The sequence below is a fragment of the Dasypus novemcinctus genome, chromosome 29, assembly GCF_030445035.2.
Source record: "Dasypus novemcinctus isolate mDasNov1 chromosome 29, mDasNov1.1.hap2, whole genome shotgun sequence".
NCBI classification, from domain to species: domain Eukaryota; kingdom Metazoa; phylum Chordata; class Mammalia; order Cingulata; family Dasypodidae; genus Dasypus; species Dasypus novemcinctus.
In genome coordinates this window covers 37,502,567-37,518,942 of record NC_080701.1, presented here as the reverse complement: position 1 = coordinate 37,518,942, position 16,376 = coordinate 37,502,567, and the positions used below count along the sequence as shown (strand labels likewise).

General features: G+C 37.3%; 1 pseudogene; it reads left to right on the top strand.

Annotated features, from left to right (window-relative positions):
• Nucleotides 1-4,465: 4,465 nt before the first annotated feature.
• LOC105747062 (olfactory receptor 2G2-like) lies at nt 4,466-5,383 on the top strand (annotated as a pseudogene).
• The last annotated feature ends 10,993 nt before the right edge of the window (nt 5,384-16,376 follow it).

Genomic DNA, 16,376 nt, shown 5'->3' with positions numbered 1-16,376 from the left:
GATGCATGAATATTACATTATTACTGTTAAGCACATTACACAGGTCACTCTACTTGTATTTTTCCCATGTTTCTCCACATTTCCACCACCCAGCAATAGTAATGTACATCTGCTCTAGCTCACAAAGGACAGTCTTGAATCTGTGCCATCCACTACAATTCTCATTCGCCTCTGGGTTTACTGTAGTATTCAGTCCCTAAATTATTCTCTAGCTTTCTTTCAATTGGCATTTACATCCCTAGATTATCCTTTTCAGCCACATTCCTATTTATAAACCAGCTGTTACCCACTATAATGTGTTACCATCAACTCTATACATGGCCACACTTTTACAGTACAGTTAATTAAAACCTTCACATATATTAAACATCAGTAGTCCATCTCAGCCCTCCTCTTATCTCCTTTAAGAATTCACCACCTACCACCAGGTCTTAAAGATATTTTCCCACATTTTCTTCTAGAAGCTTTATTGTTCTTGTTTTTATATTTACATTTTTAATCCATTTTGAGCTAATGTTTATGTAACATATGAGATAGGGGTCCTCTTTCCTTCTTTTGGTTATGGATATCCTATTCTCCCAGCACTATTTTTTGACTCGACTGTTCTGCTCAAGCTAGGTAGATTTAACAGGCTAGTTAAAAATCACTTGACCCTAGATGTGAACGTCTGTTTCTGAATCATCAATTCTGTTCCTTTGGTCTGTGTGTCTGTCTTTATGCCAGCACCATGCTGTTTTTACCACTGTAGCTAGGTAATGTGATTTAAAGTCCAGAAGTGAGAGTCCTCCAACTTTGTTTTTCCTTTTTAAGATGTCTCTGGCTATTCAAGACCCCTTAACCTTCCAAATAAATTTGATAATTATGTTTTCCATTTATTTAAAAAGTGCTGGTGGAATTTTTGTCATGATTCCATTGAATCTGTATATGAATTTGAATAGAACATGTTTTTTATTTAAAAAAATTGTCATCTTAATGATATTGTCTTCTAATCTGTGACATTGGAATGTTCTTCTTATTATTTTGTTTTGTTTTTATTTTTTTAACCAATGAGTTGCTTTACATCATTGGTTAAGTTTATTCCTAAATATTTGTGTTTTTTTTTCTGTCATATATTATTTTTACCACTCTCTTGAGACTTTTAATTACATTTACTGATATAATCTTCATTTCTAGACTCTCTTCCAAGTCTCTCTGTCCTGCCTTTTCTTTTCAGGCTATAGCACACCCTGTAGTATTTCTTGCAAAGCTGGTCTCTTGTTTACAAACTCTTCAGTTTCTGTTTATTTGTGAATATTCTAAACTAGTCCTCATTTTTGAAAAACAGTAATGCTGGATATTAGATTCTTGGCTGGAAGTTTTTCTCTTCCTGTATCTTTAATATATCAGTCAAGTGTCTTCTTACTTCCATGGTTTCTGTTGAGAAATCAGCACTTAAACTTATTGAGTATCCCTTATGTTATGCATTGCTTTTCTCTTGCTGTTCTGAGAAGCCCTTCTTTGTCTTTGGTATTTGAAATTCTGATTAGTATGTGTCTCAGAGTTGGTCTATTCAGATTTATTCAGATAGGAGTACATTGTGCTTCTTGGACATGGATACCTATGTCCTTCAATAGGTTTGGGAAATTTTCTACCATTATTTCTTCAAATATCTTTCTGCACCTTTTCCCTTCTCTTCTCTCTATGGGACACCCATGATATGGATGTTTTCATGTCTCTTATTGTTGTTTAGTTTCCTGAGAACTTGCTCTATTCTTTTCTTTACCTGTTATTTTGTATGTTCACTTTCAGAGGCCATTTCTTCAAGCTCAACAATCCTTTATTCTGCCTCATCAAATCTGCTATTATAAGATTCCAGTGTATTTTTAATTTCATTTATTCCCATAAGATCTGCTATTTTTCTATATAAGCTTTCAAATTTTTCTTTGTGCTCATTCAATATCCTCTTAATATCCTTAATCTCTTTAGCCATCCCATTGAATTTATTAAGGAGATTTGTTTGAACGTCTATCATTAGTTGTCTGAACTACTTTATGTGATCTGGAAGCTTATCTTGGTCCTTTGAGCCATATTTTCCTGTTTTTTGGTGTGAATTGTAATTTTTTCTTGGTGTCTTTGAATCTGGCTTAATAAATGCATTTATTCTGGGTGCAGTTTCTCTCTTTAGTTTAGGGCTTCTTGCCCTTTCTCCCTTGCTGGTTGTTTAGTAGGTGCCAAGAATATAGGTGGTGCTGTTAAGCTATAGAAGCTCATTCTTCCCTCATTGCCCCAGGGACCAATGAAGCTTCTCCCAACTTTCTCCTTTGCTAGGGGTAGCAACAGAACCACAGCTGTGTGTTGTAATCCAAGTCATGCAGGCCTAGACTATAGTTGCATAAGAGACTGATGAAGCTTCATGCCCCTTTCTCCCCTGCCTGAGGTGTGGATGGAGCTTCAGATGTGGGCAGCAATCTATGCTGTGTGGGTCTAAAATCAAAGTTGCCCAGGTGGAAGGTAGATTTCCAACTCTGTCCAGCCAAATATACCTGCAGTTAACAGGAGAGGCTGGCACAGGTCCCCCAGCTTCTTCCCTGCTGGAGGTGGGGCTGGGGCTTAGGCTAGAGCTGCACTCTGATCTGGATGGAAAGAAGGCTTTCCTTGCCAGCACTATGATTTTCAGTGCACCCTGCTTCCCTTCATGACAGGGATAGAGTCTGGCCTCTTTCTGACTTGGACATGTTCCAACTTTTCCTGTTCTTCAGGTTATACTTTAGCCTGCCAAATTTACTAATCAGCTGCTGAAGTTGGTACCCAACTGTCTCTTCCTCCCCTGTTTTTGGGAAGTGGAGTTTCCAATTCTAGCCACAGATTAGCTCCTAAGGTGGCTTGTACTGTCTATGGAGGATTGTCACCTCCAGGACATGGAGTACTCTACTCACGAATCTTCTCTGCAGGTGGGTAGTCTCCTCTTTCCATTCTTTCTGGAGGATACTGGAGGATGTTCTTCTGGTCTCCTGGAGCTCCCAAACCAGAGCTTCAGAAAGCTCTGGGTGATTACTAACTGTCCTGTTGCATGAGCTGACTCTAGGCTCCTTACTCTCCTGTCATCTTGCTGTTTGTCTATCCATTTATTTTTCCAACATCTTTTCTGGATTGAACTGGTTTCTGTTTTAAATTTTACTACACTATTTAGACACATATTTAAAAAGAAAATTCAAACAAAACCACATCCCTCCTATAAAGACTTTACTTCTCTTTCACTTAATGAATAATATACAAGAAAGGTTTACTGACACTTAAGGTCTTTGAAAGATTGACTCAAACTTACCTTTAATTATCATATCCTGTTATTTGATTTAGCCAACACATACAATAATGTCCCCCCAAATTTATTTATTTGTGTTTTAAATCTTGTTTATTAGAGAATTTGTGAGTTTACAGAACAACCATGCACAAAATACAGGGTTCATATACACCACTCTGCAACCAATGCCTTGCATTGGTGTGGAATTTTTTTACAATTGATTACAGGATATTTTTTTAATTTTACTATTAACTAGAGCCCATTACTTAACATAGCAGTCACTGTGTAGTATAGGTCCATGGATTTTTAAAAAAATTTTCTGTTACCAGATATACATTCTAGCATTTCCCCTTTTAATCACCGTCAGATATGTATTTCAGTGGTGTTATTTGCATTCACAATGTTGTGCTACCATCAACACCATCCACTACCAAAACCTTTCCATTCTTCCAAATAAGAACGCTTAAACTTTGCACATTCTAACTTTATAATAACTATGGCCTTTTGTTTTGTCTCAAGGTAGTTGGAAAACCTATGGCCAATAGACAGTGTTCATGGGATAATCAAAGATATCACACACCAGTAATTTCTAGTTTGACCTTTTTCTTAATTTTTTCCAAGGTTTGATTTCCCAGCACTAAATCTTTCTTTACCTATTAAGTTAATTTTATTCATTGAAGAGAGGGTAGATCTACATTTCCTTTTTTAACTTTATTCCATTAAACATGAATTTAGAACTTTCATCATCTTAAAGATTTAATAAATATAATATTAATTTATTTAATTGGTATTCTATAAATGTAGGGAGATTAAATTTAAGCTAAATAAAATTGAAACCACTATATTTTATTCCAGGAATGTTCTTTTTCTTTCTTTTATAGGAGGTTTAAAAGTTCTTTTCTTTAATAAAATTCTAAAACTGTGAATAATCTTAAAAGCATACTGAATGCTAGGTTTTGTAATATATTACAAAACCTTAGTTTATTTTAATTATAATTTAGGAAAGATCTTTGCATACCTTTCAAGGAATTTTCCTTTACTTACTGAAATTTGATAATAGGATTATAACCACTCATATTTTAAGCCAGCACTAAATCTTAATTGTCATGGATTTGTCATAAAATCCCTGAGGTTAATACATGATATGATTTCATCTTTCAGAAGTGAAAGATAAAAGCAAGAGTAATGCAGTGGACCAATGAGAGTGCCTCCTCTGGATTCATTCTGATAGGTTTTTCAGACAAGCCTCAGTTAGAGCTGATTCTCTTTGGAATCATCTTGTTCCTTTACCTCATGACCTTTCTAGGCAACACTGCTATCATCTTGGTGTCCATCCTGTACTCTAAATTCCACACTCTTATGTACTTTTTCCTCTCCCACTTCTTCCTGGGCCTCTGCTTCACAAGCAGTATCATTCCCCAGCTTCTAATCAACTCTAGGGCTCCAATAAGTCAATCGCATATGTACACTGTGTGATTCAACTCTATGTCTCCCTTGCACTGGTCTACACTGAGGGAATCCTGGCTGTGATGTTCTATGATTGCTACCTTGCTGTTTGTCATCCTTTACGTTATACTTTTTCATGCATCCTTGGCTCTGCCACGTCTTGGCCTCTATGGCATGGCTCAGTGGAGTGGCCACCACATTGATTCAGTCCACACTCACCCTTCACCTGCCTTTCTGTGGTCATCGCCAGGTGGATCATTTCTTCTGTGGGGTCCCTGTGCTCATCAGGTTGACATGTGTGGACACCACATTCAACCAGGCTGAGCTCTTTGTGGCTAGTGTATTATTCCTGGTGGTGCCTTTGTCACTTATCCTAATCTCCTATGGGTACAAGCAGTTTTGAAGACCAAGTCAGTCATTGGAAGACATAAAGCATTTGGGACCTGCTCTTCCCACCTAATGGTGGTCATCATCTTCTATGGAACCATCATTTTCATGTATCTGCAGCTAGCCAAGAGTAGATCCAAGGACCAGGGCAAGTTTGTTTCCTTCTTCTACATCGTGGTGATCCCCATGCTTAACCCACTCATCTATATTCTGAGGAACAAGGAAGTAAAGGCAGCACTGGAAAATATTTGGGGGAAACTCTATGACTGAATGGGATATGATTATTAAGAAACATTTAGGAGAGACTTACTAAGGGGAATCATTTAATGAAGTGTAACTAAATAACTCATTGGGTTATGTTCATGACCCTGTCAATGAGATTCAGTAGAAGAGAATAAATTAGAGCTTGAATTTCAGAGTCTGAACAATCTGAGTTTGAGTGCCCATTTCACCACAGAGGAGCTGTGGGATTTGGCCAATTTACACCACTACCATAACCTTTGCATATGACTTTACAATGACTCCTGGCTTTCTCTTTAAGCCCAGACATCTAATCTTCAAAACCTCATGTTAAATTGCGTATTTTTCTCTAACAGGCTGTTTTATTCCATTAAAAATTTTATTGGAGTATGTTATACTTACATGAACAATTATAAACAGTAAGTGTAAAGTAAAAGTTGTGAACTTAGAAAATAAACATGCAAAACATCACACAGAGTTCCCATACATCACCCACCACCAATACCTTGCATTGTTGTGAAACATTTGTAACAAATTATTAAAAAGCATCATAGTAGAGTACTACTAATTATAGTATATATCTTACATTTGGTGTATTTCCCCCCAAACTCACCATATTATTATGTTTTGTTCATAAACCATACAATTTACTAACGTGTACAATGACATGTGATATAATCACAGAGTTGTGCATTCATCATTTTAATCAATATTAGAGCATTTTCATTACTTGAAAAAAGAAAAAATCAACAAAAAACAAACCACTATAATGCTCATATGCTAGTGCAATGAATTATAAATCCTAAAATGTTTTTTGACCATTTTCATTCATTTCTAAACATTTAAAAATACATTTTTACCCATTCTGCAAAGACTAAATTTTAGCTTTCCATTCTGCAACAACGTTCTATTTTCTGTGACATATTCTTGCTATTATTAACTCCATGATTTTGCTCATTATATTTATTAAAAGTTCATAATAATGAAATCATACAATGTTTGTCCTTTTGTGCCTGGCTTGCTTCATTCAACATGAAGTCCTATAGGTTCATCCATGTTGTCATATGCTCCATGACTTCATTACTTCTTACTGCTGAATAATATTCCATGTGATGGAATCCTGAGTTGATTCCATCTTTTGACAATTGTGATTAATGTCACTATGAGCATAGGTGTGCAGATGTCTGTCCATCTCACTGCTCTAAGTTCTTCTGGGTTATATACCTAGTAGTGGTATTGCAGGTTTGCATGGTAGATCTATATCTACCTTCCTTAAGAACCACTAAACAGACTTACAGTGGGGATTCTACATTCCCACCAACAGTGAATAAGCATTCCTGCCCCTCCACATTCTCTCCAACACCTTCAGTTTTCTGTTTTGTTAATTATGGCCATTCTAGTAGGTGTGAAATTATATCTCATTGTAGCTTTGATTTGCATTTCCCTAATAGCCAGTGATGTTGAACATTTTTTTCATGTGTTTCTTCAACATTTGTATTTCTTTTTTTAGAAAAATGCCTATTCAAGTTTTTCAGCCAATTTTTAATCAGGTCATTTGAGTATTGTTGAGTTGCAGGATCTCTTTATATATAATGAATATTAGACCCTTGTCAGATGTGTGATTACCAAATATTTTCTTCCATTGAGTAGGCTGCCTTTTTACCTTCTTCACACTGTCCTTTTTGCTGAAGAAGTGTTTATTTTTTAAGAGGTCTCATTTATCTGTGTTTTCCTTAGTTGCTTAAGCTTTGGGTATAAGGTTTTCAAGACTGCCACCTACTGCAAGGGCTTGTAGATATTTCCCTACATTATCTTCTAGGATTTTTATGGTCTTGGCTTTTATATTTAGGTCTTTGATCAATTTCGAGTTGGTTCTTTAAGGGGGTGATATAGGGCTCATCTTTCATTCTTTTTGTTATGGATATCGAGTTGTCCCAGCACCATTTGTTGAAGAGACTGTTATGTAAGACCTTCAGAGGCTAAATAGAAACATGGCAGAAGATTGTCCTTTTTTTATCAGTAGTGACTTAAATGTCAATGGATAAAACCCTCTAGCCAAAAGGTAGAGATTTGCAGAATAGATAATAAATCATGACCCAACTATATGCAGTCTGCAAGAGACTCACCTTAAATTAAAAAATACAAGTAGGTTGAGGTTGAAATGATGGGAAAAAATATACCACACCAGGAATAACTAAAAGAGAGCTGTGGTGGCTATACTAATATCATATTAAATAGACTTTAAGACAAAACTATCACAAGGGATACATATAGTCATTATATACTGATAAAGCAGACAATTCAATAAAAGGATGGAATAGTTTAAATATATATGCATCTACCAGCAGAGCCACAAAATTTGATGCAAACACTGACACATTTGAAAGGATAAATTAATGGTACTACAGAAATAGTATGAGAAGTTAATATACCACTCACAATAATGGACAAAACATCTAGGCAGTAGATCAATGAGAAAGTAGTGGACTTGAATGGTACAGTAAACCAACTAGACCTAACAGACATATATAGAACATTGCACCCAGTGAAAACAGAGTACGCTCTAATATTTTTTATGTCTCAATAATGTTCTTTTGAGCTTCCTCATTCTTAGATCCCATCCAGTATCATGTATTGCATTTGTCATCTCATTCATTTTCTTCCCTCCCTCTTTCTCTTCCTTCCTCTCTTTCTTTTACTTGTAGAAACATATATACATTCATACATGAAATACAGTTTCCATATATTACCCTCCATACAGTTTTCCTTATTGTTAACACTTTGCATTAGTAGTGTGGTTCCTTTGTTACAACTGATGAAAGAATATTACTATAATTGTACTATTAACTAGAGTCCATAGTTTACATTAGGGTTCACTGTTTATGTTGTACAGTCTTAGGGTTTTTAAAATATTTAAAACTATTTCAACCACATTCAACTATATATTTTAGTGGTGTTAATTACATTCAAAATGTTGTGTTATCAACACCACTGTTTTTTACTAAATCTGTATATCACCCAAAAGAGAAACTAGTTAAACAAATTTTAGGTACCTGGTAAAACATATTCCTGTTTCAGAGTCTACTAATTTGCATATTCTAATTATTTCATATCCGTTAGAGCATACAATATTTTTCCTTCTGGTCTGGCCTAATTCGCTCTAAATGATGTCTTCAATGTTCATCCATAGTGTACCAAGTATCAGAACTTCATTCTTAGATAATATGCCATTGTATGGATATACCACATTTTGTTTATTCACTCATTTCTTGATGGACACAGGTTGCTTTTGTCTTTTAGGAATTATGATTAATGCTGCTCTAAACATTGGTGTGCAAATAACCAATTGAGTCCCAGCTATTAGTTATTTGAGGTTTATACCTAGAAGTTGGCTTGTCAAGTCTTATGGCAAATCTGTACATAACTTTCTGAGAAACTGGCAAACCATTTTCTGCAGAAATAAAAAACCATTTTCCACAGCATCTGCTCCATTTTACAGTCCCACCCACAATGAATAAGTGGTTCTAGTTCTCTGAATCCTTTCCAATATTTGTTATTTCCCATTTTTAAAATATTAGTCATTCTATATGTGTGTGAAATGGTATTTCATTGTGGTTATGGTTTGTTTTCCCTAATGGCTAATGATTTTTAACATCTTTTCATGTACTTTTGGTCATTTGTATATCCTCTTTGGAGTAAAGACTATTCAAATCTTTTGCCAATTTTTAATAGGGTTGTTTATCTTTTGTTATTCAATTGTAGGATTTCCATATATATATTCTGAATATTATCAGATATATCATTTCCCAATATGTTCTCCTGTTCTGCAGGCTGTCCTTTTCTTTTCATGATGAAGTTCTTTGATGCTTAAAGCTTTAAATTTTGATGACATCCTAGTCATCTAATTTTCCTTTTTTTACTCATGCTTTTGGTGTTACATCAAAGAAGCCATTGCTTAAAACAAGGTCCTGAAGATACTTCCCTAATATTTCTTCTAGGAGATTTACAGTTTTGATTCTTATATTTATGTCTTTGATACATTTTTTAACAAATCAATTTTATTGATACATTTTAATAAAGCATAAATCCATCCAAAGTGCACAATGTTATTTGATACAATCACATAGTTGTGCATTGCATTCATTACTTCAATCAGTATGAAAGTATTTTCATTAAATCAATAATAATAAGGAAACAAAATAATCACCTCTCAATCTCTCTGTGCTTCTGCTGTACATAGTTGCTATTTTGTTTCTTTCTCTTTAGTTTATTAGTATTTGTATTTTTTAACAACAGTCTTAAATATGCATTATTACTCATGATTGTATTTGACATGAGGTTTCACTGTTATACACTTCCATGTTAAGTTTTTTAGCTTTCCTGCTACTAATATACTTGTCCTTAGACTTCCCCTTTCAATCACTGTCATACCCTTATCTATGCTAGTTAAAAATACTATGATGTGCTTTCAACACTTCTATTCATTTCTAAAGAATTACAAACTACCTTTTTACCAATTCTGCTCTGATTAACCTCCAGCTTTCCATTCTCTACCCTTATTCTAGTTTCTGATGACCTATATTCTAATTATTAACTCAATGAGATTACACAATATATTTAGCTCATAATAGCACAGTCATATAGTATTTGTCCTTTTTTGTCTGGCTTTCCTAACGCAACATAATGCCCTCCAGGTTTATTCATATTGTCATTCACTTCATGACTTCATTTCTTCTTCAGCTGCATAATAGTCCAATGTGTGTTTACACAATTTAACCATTTATTGGTTGATGGACACCTGGGATGTTTCCATCTTTTGACAGCTGTGAATAATAACACTATGATCATCTGTGTGTAGATTTCTGTTCATGTCACTTTTCTCAATTCTTCTGTATACCTAGTAGTTATATTGTTAGGTCACGTGGCAAGTGTATATTCAAATTCCTTGGGAAATGCCAAACAGTCCTCCAGAGTGGCTGTACCATTCTACATGCCCACTAACAAAGAATAAGCTTTCTTATCTAGCCTCATTCTTTCCAATACTTTTAGTTTTTCAACTTTTTAATAGTAGCCATTCTAATAGGAGTGAAACGATATCTCATTGTAGTTTTGATGTCCATTTTCCTAATCACTAGTGTATTAGCCAGCCAAAGGGGTGCTGATGCAAAATACAAGAAATCTGCTGACTTTTATAAAGGGTAATTTATTTTGTGTAGGAGCTTACAGACACCAAGCCATAAAGCATAAGTTACTTCCCTCACCAAAGTCTATTTCCACGTATTGGAGCAATATGACTGCTGATGTCTGTCAGGGCTCAGCCTTCCTGGGTTCCTCTCTTCCCAGGGCTTGCTTCTTTCTAGACTCAGTGTTCCTCTCTGCTTGGGGCTTGCTTCTCTTTCCTCTGTGTGCTTACTTCCTGGGGCTCCAGCTTGAGACTTAAGCATCAGGAGGTGGGGCAAGATGGCATACAAGTAAGTACACTGTCATCATCTCCCCTGCAAAGGACAGGCTGTATGGTGACAGAATTCTGCTGGAGCAGGGTGTTTCAGGAACCTACATGGCAGGGGGTGTCTGGACATTGATCTGGAGAGGCTGCAGCAGAATTAGTGTTTGCTCAAGGTAAAACTGTGAGTTTCTAATACTGAACTTGGAAGTCATGGGAAGGTAAATCCCTTCCCCCTAGGGCTGAGGGCATAGCACTCCAGGAGAGCTGCTGGTCATGTGGCAGCATTCCCAAGCCCCATGTTTCCCAAATACATGAACCCCAAGCCCATGGTGCCCAAACCCCTCAACCCACATTTCACAGACCTACATACCCCAAGTCCACATTCTCCCAGGCCTTTGTTTCCCAAGCCCAGCACTCCCAGAAATCTGGCATTGCCCTACCTCTCTGGTCTTGGACTAACTCCAGGATTGGGAGAGTGTAGGCAGGATGTTCAGAGGGGCCCAAAGAGTGCAGGTTCAATTTTCTGGTCACCCCCTTTTACTGAGTTTGGAGGAGCATATCACCTGACTTAAGGAGAGCCTAAGAAAAGAGAAGAGGTGAATCTGCTGAGAGACCCTGATTTACCTAACTGCCCTGGGATAGGAAACTTGGTCTGGAAGAAAATAGAGTCAAAAAATTAACTAGCCCCCCTGTAGCACACCTAAGAGAGAGGGACAGTAGGATGTGCTATGCAGGCTTCCAATAGAATATTTAGGGTTCCTGGCAGGGGTGGGTGCTCTCTCTCAAGAAATTAAGAGACATTATTTTCTGTGGTGAATTGGTTCACCAGGGACCCATTTGGATTTCCTACAGGAGCCCTCATGCAGCCTTGCTGTGGCCCTAGGAGAGAGGGAAGTGAAGAAGGGAGAAAGGGGGAAGGTCAGACTCCTAAGCAGTTTATTCAATTGCAAAGAGGAATACTTGCCTGAGGCCTCATCCGGTCTTTTTTGTTGGTTTGTTTTCTTGTTTTTCTTTCCTCTTTATCTTCCCATGGCCCTTTTTTCCCTCTTTTTTTTTTTTGCTTGCTTTTTTGAGTTTTTTCCCCTCCTTTTTCCTTTTTTTATATTAGGTGCTGCAGGCAACATTTCTTATTTGCTGTGCTTCTTCATCTTCAGTTTCCTCTCTTCTCTGTGTACTGATTTTGGCTACTAACACTATGCCCTTTCCTTTACATCATTCTATCCTCTATCCTTAATTGTTTTTGTTACATTCCACCTCTCTTTGTTTAGCCCCCAATATTTCTGACATTTTATCTCTAATATCTCTAATCTGTTTTCTATTTTATTCACTCTTTACTATCCTATCTTTTCTCTTTCCCTCTCTCCTCACCATACTGGCCTTTTAATTCATACTATATTTCTCCCCATATTCAATTTACTATCTCATTACAGGTACTCCATTTTTTTAGGTTATAACTATACACAGCTTATGTGAGTTCAATATCCATTCTCCCAGATCTCAAATGGTTCTTCTGCTAACATTCACTAGCAATACTACTACTACATTTTATTTTCTTACCTCATTTACTTTCTCTGTCCCTAATATTTTCCTTCAAGGGAACTTAGCCAACAACAAGGAAATAGAATAAGAAGAACATAGGGACAAAGAAAAGCCTTAGCACATGCACAAAAACAACAACTATTTTTTGGTCTTCATTTGTTTTTTTAATGTTACATTAAAAAAATATGAGGTCCCCATATAACCCCCACTCCCCTCTTCCCACTTCTCCCCCCATAACAACAAACTCCTCCATCATCATGAGACATTCATTGCATTTGGTGAATATATCTCTGACCACCACTGCACCTCATGGTCAATGGTCCACACCATAACCCACACTCTCCCATAGTCCACACAGTGGGCCATGGGAGGACATACAATGACTGATAACTGTCCCTGCAGCACCACCCAGGACAACTGCAGCCCCCAAAAATGCCCCGACATCACATCTCTTTATCCCACTCCCTACCCCCAGCAGCCACCATGGCCACTTTCTCCACACCAATGCCACATTTTCTTTGATTACTAATCACAATAGTTCATGAATAGAATATCAGTAAGACCACTCTAATCCATACTCTATTCCTCCATCCTATGGGCCTTAGAATGGTTGTGTCCACTCCACATCTATATCAAGAGGGGGCTTAGATTCCACATGGATGCTGGATGCAATTCTCCTGCTTTCAGTTTCAGGCGCTCTTGGCTCCTTGGTGTGGTGGTTGGCCTTCTTCACCTCCATGTTAGCTGAGTGAGATAAGTCCAATAAACCAGGGTGTAAGACCTGCAAGTCTGTTGAGGCTCAGGGCTTGACTATCACATGGTCAGTCCAGAGATTCAGGTCCCCTGGGTATACATTAAACCCCAGCACCAACTACAGTTCTGGTAAAAGTAACAGGAGAGGCTTGTGGACAAAGATCACATCTGAGTCCAGCTCCATCACACAGAAACACAAACTCCCAAGTAGGGACGACTGAGATGGCACTGAACTCAATCTGCCATGACCATAAAACCTGTGGGTCTCTGTAGCACTCAGAAGAACCAATACCTGGGGTCATATCTAATTTATCTGTCTCTGGGACTCTGCTGAGGTGTGCATAAGAGCAACCTCTCTGATAACCTCCCAGCTCTTTTTTTTTTTTTTAAGATTTTTATTTATTTATTTATTTAATTTCCTTCCCCTCCCCCGGTTGTCTGTTTTTTCTGTGTCTTTTTGCTGCGTCTTGTTTCTTTGTCCGCTTCTGTTGTCATCAGCGGCACAGGAAGCGTGGATGGCGCCATTCCTCAGCAGGCTGCTCCCTCCTTCGCGCTGGGTGGCTCTCCTTACGGGGCACACTCCTTGCGCGTGGGGTTCCCATACACGGGGGACACCCCTGTGTGGCACAGCACTCCTTGCGTGCATCAGCACTGCACATGGGCCAGCTCCACATGGGTCAAGGAGGCCCGGGGCTTGAACCACGGACCTCCCATGTGGTAGACGGATGCCCTAACCACTGGGCCAAAGTCCGTTTCCCTCCCAGCTCTTTTTGGAGACTCATAGCCATATAAACTCATTTGTCCTTTCCATTTTCCCATTTTATTCAGGTCAAAAAGCATTTTTAACTCCTGGTATTATATGTAGACTGAGATAGTCTGCTGGTCCAAGTTGACCCTTTTATTCAAGGTCATTTTCTAGTTACATCAATTAAATTCCAAGATGAAGGAGCTAATCAACTGAATAAATGAATAAACTCAACAAGATAAAATGATGACCAGACAGCAACAAAAATCTACAGACCATACCATTAATCAGGAAAACATGGCCCAGTCCAATGAACAAATAAAAAATAAGGAAGAAAAGTGGAAAACCAAACAAATAATTAAAGCTCTCAAAACATGTATCATGGACCAATTCAATAAAGTGAAGGAAGAGATTCAGTATATTAAGGAAACACTTGCAGAGCATACAGAAGAAATTGTAATCATGCACAAAAAGATAACAGAATGATGGGGATGAACAGCACAATCCAAGAAATAAAAAAATACACTCTCAGCAAATAATAGTAGATTTGAAGACGCAGAGGAAAGAATTAATCATTTGGAACACAGTACTTCTGAAATAAAACATAGTAGAATTGATCGATAAAAAAAATCAAGCAGGGACTTAGGGATTAAATCAAAGCTACAATGAGATACAATCTTACTCACATATGACTGGCAGCTATCAAAAATACAGAAGATTACAAGTGCTGGAAAGGATGTGGAGGAATGGGAACACTCATCCACTGCTTGTGGGAATGCAGAAGGGTCCAGCCATTTTGGAGGACAGATTGGTGGTCTCAAAAAGTTGGCTATAGATTTCCCTTGTGACCCAGCAATTCCACTGCTGGGTATATACCCAGAAGAACTGAAGATAAGGATACAAACCAATATATGCATATCAATGTTCATAGCAGCATTATTCACTACTGCCAAAACATGGAATCAACCCAAAAGCCCATCAGCAGATGAATGGATAAATAAAATGTGGAATATACATACAATGGAATACTACTCAACTATAAGAAGGAATAAAAAAAAAAAAGAAGGAATACAGTACAAGCACATGTGATAACATGGACTAATCTTGAGGACCTTATGTTGAGTGAAGCAAGCCAGACATTGAAGATCAAATACTGTATGAACTCTTTGATATGAAACCAGCAAACTAAGTTGCCTCAGAGATCTAGAGACTGGAAGATAGACTTAAAGGAATTTGTGGGGGAGAGGAAGGTTGCAAGCTAATGCTTACATGGGTAAAATCTATGATAAGTTGGACGTAAGTATTTGTAACAGGGAAAGGACAAGATAGGGCATGGGAATACCTTTGGGTGGGGCCTGAGTGGGGCTAGGGTTGGGTGTAAGTGTCAGATGGCCCAAGGAATTTGGGGAAGGTCTGGGGGGAACAGTTGAATATGGGAAAATGTCAGGTATAAGTTTGAAGCTATAATGTTGAGAAAACTCTTTAGAAAATATAATAAGGGAGGATTATGTGTTTAAGGTGCTTAAGGGGGGCATCTCATACAGGGACAAGCTTCTAGGGAGTGAGTGCTCGTTTTGTCATAGTGTGTTATATCATTGGGTGGAGACCCATACAATGAGTGTGAAAGTGTACCCACAACCTGGGGAGACCTGATGTTCCAAAATAGAGGGAATTGTGTCTCTCAAGAGAATCGGTGGCTCCCAATTAGTTAGGACAATCTAGTATGTCAAGCCCTCAGCATTGTTGTAGTATCTGTAAATCTGGTCCCTCAAGTAGTGAAAATTGATTGTCACTATTGTCCCTGAGGGGAGGGAGAGAGAGCTATGGAATAGATGGAAGCACGGCAACTGGGGGACAATGGAAGTGCTCCACAAGATCATGCAATGATGGATATAGGACGTGTATAAAAGTCTATAAGCTAAAATGTAAACTATAATGTAAAATATAAGGAAGCTAAAAATTTAGAAATTTGTACAGTCTAAAATAAAAACCATAATGTAAACCAAAATGAAACCATGTTTGATAGCTATGTTTCAAAATCTGTACCTCAGCTGCAGCAAATAAAACATGAACATGTAAAATGATCATTGCTTGGGAAAGGGGAAAAGGGTTTGATGTTAGATATATGGGAGTTCCCTGTATTGTGTAGGTGAATTACTATGATTTAAATTTTTTTTGAAGACAAAATTAAGCATTAGGGGAAAAAAAGAAAGGATGTAGATACTGAAGAAGTAATGAAAGAAAGTGCCTTGCCACTGTACATACCGGGCAATACCTATTACAGTGATGAAAGGCAAAATGTTTGAAACAAAGCTTTATAATATTTTTCATTTTATTAATACACCAATTATTTTTACTTTATTTTAGTATTTCTAAATTATTATGTATTCTATTTATAAACTTTTAAAGCGATCACTATGTTTAAATTTCCTATTAATTGAATTTGGCAATATATTAGACTTCATTGTTGAAGGAAGTTTGGACGACAGAGAGGTTCAACTATTGGCAGAAGAGGAACACTGGTCTGTGGTGTTATTGAT